This window comes from Triturus cristatus, chromosome 5_1 (assembly GCF_964204655.1).
Source record: "Triturus cristatus chromosome 5_1, aTriCri1.1, whole genome shotgun sequence".
Taxonomy (NCBI): Eukaryota; Metazoa; Chordata; class Amphibia; order Caudata; family Salamandridae; genus Triturus; species Triturus cristatus.
In genome coordinates this window covers 64801438-64808929 of record NC_140587.1, presented here as the reverse complement: position 1 = coordinate 64808929, position 7492 = coordinate 64801438, and the positions used below count along the sequence as shown (strand labels likewise).

Sequence of the window (7492 nt, the reverse complement as noted above, 5' to 3'; positions counted from 1 at the left end):
GTCATCCCTCCAGCCCTGTCACTCACATAGCCCAGACAGTCAGATACACACACAGCAGAGGCGGGCTGAGATGGTTAAGCGAGTAAATACTAACTTTCTAAAAGTCGTATTTACAAACCCAGGATAGTAAAATAAACTTGACTACAAGAAGTATTTTATCATCCCGAGTTCAGGCATACTAAACATATATCTCTACCATGTTCCCTGAGCCCGCTGGGATTATAGGATGTAATAACTCCAGCAGCTCATCTGGCCTAATGGGAACAGGTAGCCTTGCAATAGTGAGCCACGAATATGGCGATGATTCACTATTAGGACAGGCCTCACAACCAGGGATTGTCCTACTTTAGACCTACAATGCACCCTGCCCGCGGGCCTACCATAGGGGTGACTAACATGAGGCTAAGGGAAGGTTCTGGAGGCTGGCAAGTGTGTGCACTTGCCCAGCCAGCGCGACAGTGCGGGACTGCACGCGGGGTCTGCGGTGGCGGACCCGGGACACATTTTACATGGCCGCTGTTGTGGGTGGCGCAACCAGCGCTGCAGCCCACTAGCGGCATTGGCATTCACAAGCCCTGGCACTCCGGGTGCACTTTACTGGGGACTGACAGTGAATCCAATAAACCAATCATGTATATCAATTAGGAACATCTTTATCTTAGGGAGCACTTGCGCTGCGGCACGGATTAGTCGTGGCGCAGCGCCCTGAGCGGACAACACCAGAAAAACAATCGAGGCACACCATCAAAAAGTGGAAGGGAAACTCACGCCAAGGTGCCAGGTCTAACACTTCATCTGTAGGAGACGCGGTTCCACCATGTCCTATTCCTATTGGTGGCATCTCTCCACCAATCTTCGCAAGGCACCTCACCTCCATGTACTTCATCTTTAGGAGACCCGGTTTCACCATGTCTTTTTACTGTTAGTGGAATCTCTCCACCAATCTTCAAAAGGCACCTCACCACCATGTCTTTCATCTTTAGGAGACCCTGTATCACCATGATCTTTTCCTGTTAGTGGCACCTCTCCACCAATCTTCACAAGGCACCTCACCACCATTTACTTCATCTTTAGGTGACCCGGTTCCACCATGTCCTTTTCCTGTTAGTGGCATCTCTCCACCAATCTTCACGACGCACCTCACCACCATGTACTTCATCTTTAGAAGACCCGGTTCCACCATGTCCTTTTCCTGTTAGTGGCATCTCTCCACCAATCTTCACAAGGCACCTTACTACCATGTACTTCATCTTTAGGAGACCTGGTTCCTCCATGCCCTTTTCCTATTAGTGGCATCTCTCCACCAATCTTCACAAGGAACCTCACCACCATGTACTTCATCTTTAGGGGACCCGGTTCCACCATGTCATTTTCCTGTTAGTGGCATCTCTCCACTATGCCCGCAATCTTCACAAGGCACCTCACCACCATGTACTTCATCTTTAGGAGACCCAGTTCCACCATGTTCTTTTCCTGTTAGTGGCATCTCTCCACCAATCTTCAGAAGGCACCTCACCACCATGTACTTCATCTTTAGGAGACCAGGTTCCACCATGTTCTTTTCCTGTTAGTGGCATCTCTCCACTAATCTTCACAAGGCACCTCACCACCGTATATTTAATCTTTAGAAGACCCGGTTCCACCATGTCCTTTTCCTCTTAGTGCCATTTCTCCAACAATCTTCACAAGGCACCTCACCACCATGTACTTCATCTTTAGGAGACCCAGTTCCACCATGCCCTTTTCCTATTAGTGGCATCTCTGCACCAATCTTCACAAGGCACCTCCCCACCATGTACTTCATATTTAGGAGACCAGGTTCCACAATGTCCTTTTCCTGTTAGTGGCATCTCTCCACCTCGCCCGCAATCTTCACAAGGCACCTCACCACCATGTACTTCATCTTTAGGAGACCCGGTTCCACCATGTCCTTTTCCTGTTAGCGGCATCTCTCCACCATGCTTGCAATGTTAACAAGTCACCTCACCACCATGTACTTCATCTTTAGGAGACCCGGTTCCACCATGTCCTTTTCCTGTTAGTGACATCTCTCCAGCAATCTTCACAAGGCACCTCACCACCATGTACTTCATCTTTAGGAGACCCAGTTCCACCATGTCCTTTTCCTTTTAGTGGCATCTCTCCACCAATCTTCACAAGACACCTCACAACCATGTACTTCATCTTTAGGAGACCCGGTTTCACCATGTCGTTTTCCTGTTAGTGGCATCTCTCTACCAATCTTCACAAGTCACCTCACCACCATGTACTTCATCTTTAGGAGACCCGGTTCCACCATGTCCTTTTCCTGTTAGTGGCATCTCTCAACCAATCTTCACAAGACACCTCACCACCATGTACTTCATCTTTAGGAGACCCTGTTCACCATGTCGTTTTCCTGTTATTGGCAACTCTCCACCAATCTTCACAAGGCACCTCACCACCATGTACTTCATCTTTAGGAGACCCTGTTTCACCATTTCGTTTTTCTGTTAGTGGCATCTCTCCATCAATCTTCACAAGGAACCTCACCACCATGTACTTCATCTTTGTGAGACCCGGTTCCACCATGCCATCCATCTTGCTCAGTAGGCCCAGGGCTTCAATGGCCAGTGGATATCAGATTCAGGTTATCGGTGCATTTTAGCATCACAGCAGCACCTGTAATAGGAGCACACTGGCCTTTCTAATGCAGGGGGCAAATAAAGTGAGGGACAACGTTTTTACCCAAGGAAAAAGGCAGGAAGGAGACAAGAGGGGCTACATTGGATAAACAACCCTTCCACAGCTGTCTTCCATTTAAACACTTATGTCTTCCTTTTCTATTTTAGAAAGGGATATTCGAATGTAAACTTTTTCTGCTGAAAAAATTCCACCTGTTTGTTAAACATGGCGTTTTCATGCTTCCCTGGCACGTGAGAGATTGACAGCGTGGGGTCTCTTGTCGTGTGCTCCTAGCCTTCCTGGTTAATGTAATCAGTGCAGGCACCCACGGGTGGTGTGGTTCATCCACTGCAGCTTGTTTAACCGCCACCCACACGTCACCCCCTCTTTCTTTACACTGAGGGAGGCTTGACTTGTAGGAGTCCCATCAGCCATTTTAGAAGCCTCACACCTCACGGATGGCAAACAGAACACCTGCGCTGATTTTATATTTGCACTAACCTTCTCCATTAAGCTAAACATATCCAGTGCCTCCATATTTCATTTGCTACAGACTCGATTTATAATTGTGTTACAAGTTCAAAGAAAGACAATTCTGATAAATGGCACGCCTGCACTCTCAAATGCAGGAAACATGCATATACATGCATCGCACAATTTGCAAGAGCCCTGTGAATAAAATGTTCATTTGTACAACTACTGCGTTCATCTGTAGGAAGCGAATGTGAGTTCCTTTCAAGAGCATAACGTCATCCCTGAAAAAGCCGGGATTCAAGGGATGGAGACAAGGGTGTAAAACCTTTCAACTTTAACTCAGCAAATGCACTGGCAGTTGAACACATCAGGGCTGAGCTGAGCTATGAATTCTGGTGTGAATGTCCTGGTGCCCAGGGCTTTAACCCCTTTGCTGCCAGGCCTTCTCCCCACCCCCCAGCCTTTTTTTTGGCTGTTTGGGGTAGTTCACGCTTAGGCCCTTGAAACATTTTGACCACATTAGGTTTCCACGCCAAATTTGCGTCCATTTCTTCCAACATCCTGGGGATTCTAAAGGTACCCAGGGTTTGTAGATTCCCCTGGAGGGGACCCAGAAATTAGCCAAAAAACAGCTACATTTAGTTCTTTTTGGGGGGGAAATGGGGCAAAAGTGCTGTAAATGAAAGTGTCTGGGTTTTTCCCAAAAGGGTTTGTGGGGCTGAAATCACCATTTCCCCAGCTTTTAGGGAATGACAGACTTTTGTCAGAAAACCAACATGTTTTACACAGTTTTGGCATTTTTCTGGGACATAGCATATTTTTGCATTTTTTGTGTGCTTTCAACCTCCTTCCAGTTAATGGTAGACATGGGTATAAAAGCAATAATAGATCCTGGAAAGCTATACATTTTTGAAAAGTAGACAAAACTCTGAATTCAGCAAGGGGTCATTTCTGTAGATCCTTCAAGGTTTCTTTATAGAAACTAACAGTTAAATATAGGAAAAATTGAAAATTAGTTGAAAAAAACAGCCTTTTGTGTCAACGTTTTTACCTGTAACTTCTAATTATGACAGCTCTTTGAAAGCAATATACTGTTACATCTGCTGGACCTTACTGGTTGTGGGGATATATAGGACTTGTAGGTTCACCAAGAACCCGACAAACCCAGAGCCAAAAACTGAGCAGTGACTTGCAATGTTTTTTATTATATACCGGGTATAAAGCAATTATTCTGGGAAAATGTATACATGGAAAAATCGGTATGAAAGACACCTATGTATTTATGAAATGGGAATAAAATATAGAGGGGCAGATTTACAATAATGGCGCATCCCTTTATATCAGCAGGTATGCACCAGTTATTGTGCGTCACGGCTCTGCCACCATGGATGCGCCGCATTTACAATGCGGCGCACCATGGGGCAAAAACGGACAGATGCGTGACACATCTGTTTCGTATAGGCAGCGCATTGCTGGAGTTGCGTCGCAAGCGCGACGCAGCTCCATCAAGGCTCTGGGGTGCCCTATCTACACAATGCTGCGTCAATCCTTACGCCTGCTTCAAGCAGGCGCAGGGTTTTGACGCAGCATGGGCTCAAAAGTGACTGAGTGAAATCCTGTAGATTTCACTCAGCCACTTTTAGGAGGCGTTCCTGCGATGGAACCCACCCCCTGCACAGGAATGCCTACTTTGGTGCAGGGCTTTACAACGTGACGCATCTCCCAGATGTGTCACGTTGTAAATACCCCGCAGTATGGCGCTGGTTTTGCGCTGCCGCTGCGTCACAAAAGTGATGCAATGGCGGCGTAAAAGAGGAGCAAGGGGCTTGTAAATCTGCCCCAATGTTTAGAAACAGTAGAAATGTGCACATTTCCAAAATTGGAAATACTCATACTAGCATGAGAATTATCAATGATTTTTCCAAATGTCTTCTTTTTTACACATTGACTTTTATTTGGATGGCAGAAATGCATCGAAAGTCAAAAGGTAATAAGAGTTGCTTTACAAATATGAATTACGCTAAGACTTCCAATAAAAATGGTACCTCACTTGTGTGGGTAGGCATAGGTTTTCGGAACTGGGGCCATGATTAAGAAGGACGGCCGGGGCATTCGTATTGTGCCGCTAGAGGTGAAATTCTTGGACCGGCACAAGACGAACCAAAGCGAAAGCATTTGCCAAGAATGTTTTCATTAATCAAGAACGAAAGTCGGAGGTTCGAAGATGATCAGATACCGTCGTAGTTCCAACCATAAATGATGCCGACTAGCGATCCGGCGGTGTTATCCCCATGACCCGCTGAGCAGCTTCCAGGAAACCAAAGTCTTTGAGTTCTGGGGGCAAAGCTGAAACTTAAAGGAATTGATGGAAGGGCACCACCAGGAGTGGAGCCTGTGGCTTATTTTTACTCAACACGGGAAACCTCACCCAGCCCGGACATGGAATGGATTGACAGATTGATAGCTCTTTCTCGATTCTGTGGGTGGTGGTGCATGGCCTTTCTTAGTTGGTGGAGCAATTTGTCTGGTTGATTCCGATAACGAACGAGACTCCATGCTAACTAGTTACGAGACCCACAGCGGTCGACGTCCAACTTCTTAGAGGGACAAGTGGCATTTAGCCACACGAGATCGAGCAATAACAGGTCTATGATGCCCTTAGATGTCCTGGGCTGCACGAGTGCTACACTGAATGATCAGCATGTGTCTACCCTTCGCCGACATGTGCGGGTAACCCGCTGAAGCCCGTTCGTGATAGGGATTGGGGATTGCAATTATTTCCCATGAACGAGGAGTTCCCAGTAAGTGCGGGTCATAAGCTTGCGTTGATTAAGTCCCTGCCCTGTGTACACACTGCCTGTCGCTACTACCGATTGGATGGTTTAGTGAGGTCCTCGCATCAGCCCCGCCGGGGTCGGCAACTGCCCTAGCGGAGCACCGAGAAGATGATAAAACTTGACTATCTAGAGGAAGTAAAAGTCGTAACAAGGTTTCTGTAGGTGAACCTGCGTAAGGATCATTAACGGACCGAAGCGTGAGGGACCGGGGGTGGGGGGCATCCCCAGTCCCCTGTCCCTTTCTGGGAGGGGCACAGCGGTAGGCGCTCCCGAGATGGAACCCAAGCTCGCCCGGCACCACCCCCGCAGTGGGGGTAAACCAAATGGCAGGGTGCTGGTAACACCCCCCCTAGAAGGACCTGCTACTGGCTGGGCCCTCCTGCACCCAACGTCCCGGCCCGACCGAGATCCGGGTGACTGAGGTTGGGCCCCTCTCCTGTGGCAGGGCATCCTGAAGGAGAAGCAGCCGAGGGCCTGTGAGGGGACCCTGGCTCCTCTTGGTGGGAGGAGTGCGGGATGGGGAGCTGCCTGGCACGGGCAATGGTGGGGTGGGCTGTACAAGCCAGCTTGGTGCACGGCTCAGGGCCGCCCGGCAATGGATGGCTGAGGTGCAGATGGGGCGATTCTCGCCCGATGCCCGGTCCCCGGTTTGACCCAGTATTATTATTATTATTATTTTTTTTTATTTTAAGTATTTATAGAGCGCGACTGATACCTTGCAGGCTTCCTGGCGCTGGAGAATACTCTGCTGAAGGATAGACCGGAGTAGTTAGCAGGTGGGCAGAATTTAGGGGAATAGCCAGGTCTTGATGAGCTTCCTAAATGGAAGAAGTTGTGAGATCTGGCTTATGTCAATAGGCAGACTGTTCCTTAACTTGGCCGCTGCGACCCTGAAGGATCTGCCCCCGGTTCTGGCTTTGTTGAATCTGGGCACCTTTACCAGACGGGCTGATGATGATCGTAAGTCTCTGGTGGGAGTGTACCACAGGAACAAAGCTTGCAGGGGTCTGGGCCCGAGTCCATGCAGAGCCTTAAAGACGATGCAGAGGGACTTGAATGCCACACGCTGCTTTAAGGGTAGCCAATGTAGCTCGGCCAGGGCTGCTGTGGCCGAAGACCTTCTCGTCCAGCCAAGAGCCAGCTTGGCGGCGGCAAATTGAATTCTTTGAAGTCGGTCCATCAGCGTGACTGGAGATTCAAGGAGCAGGGAGTTACAATAGTCAATGCGACTGAGTATTGTGCATCTGACTATCGACGCCCGGGCTTGTGCTGGGAGGAGTGGCATGATTTTACGCAGGGAGCGTAGCAGGGCTGTGCAGATCCCCACTGTTTTTGCTACCTGGGTTTCCGTACTCAGCTTCTTATTGATCATGGCTCCCAGGTTGCGGACCGAGGAGACTGGCAGAGGTTTATCCCTAGTCTCAGGTGGCCAGAATTCACTCGGAAAGGGGCGGGGTGTGTTGGTGGCCGCACAGAACAGAACCTCTGTTTTGGAGGAGTTGAATTGGAGGGAGTTT

At 48.6% G+C, this 7492-nt stretch overlaps 1 pseudogene; it reads left to right on the top strand.

Moving 5' to 3' along the window:
• The first annotated feature begins 4969 nt into the window (after nt 1–4969).
• LOC146830190 (18S ribosomal RNA) lies at nt 4970–6160 on the top strand (annotated as a pseudogene).
• Nucleotides 6161–7492: the final 1332 nt, after the last annotated feature.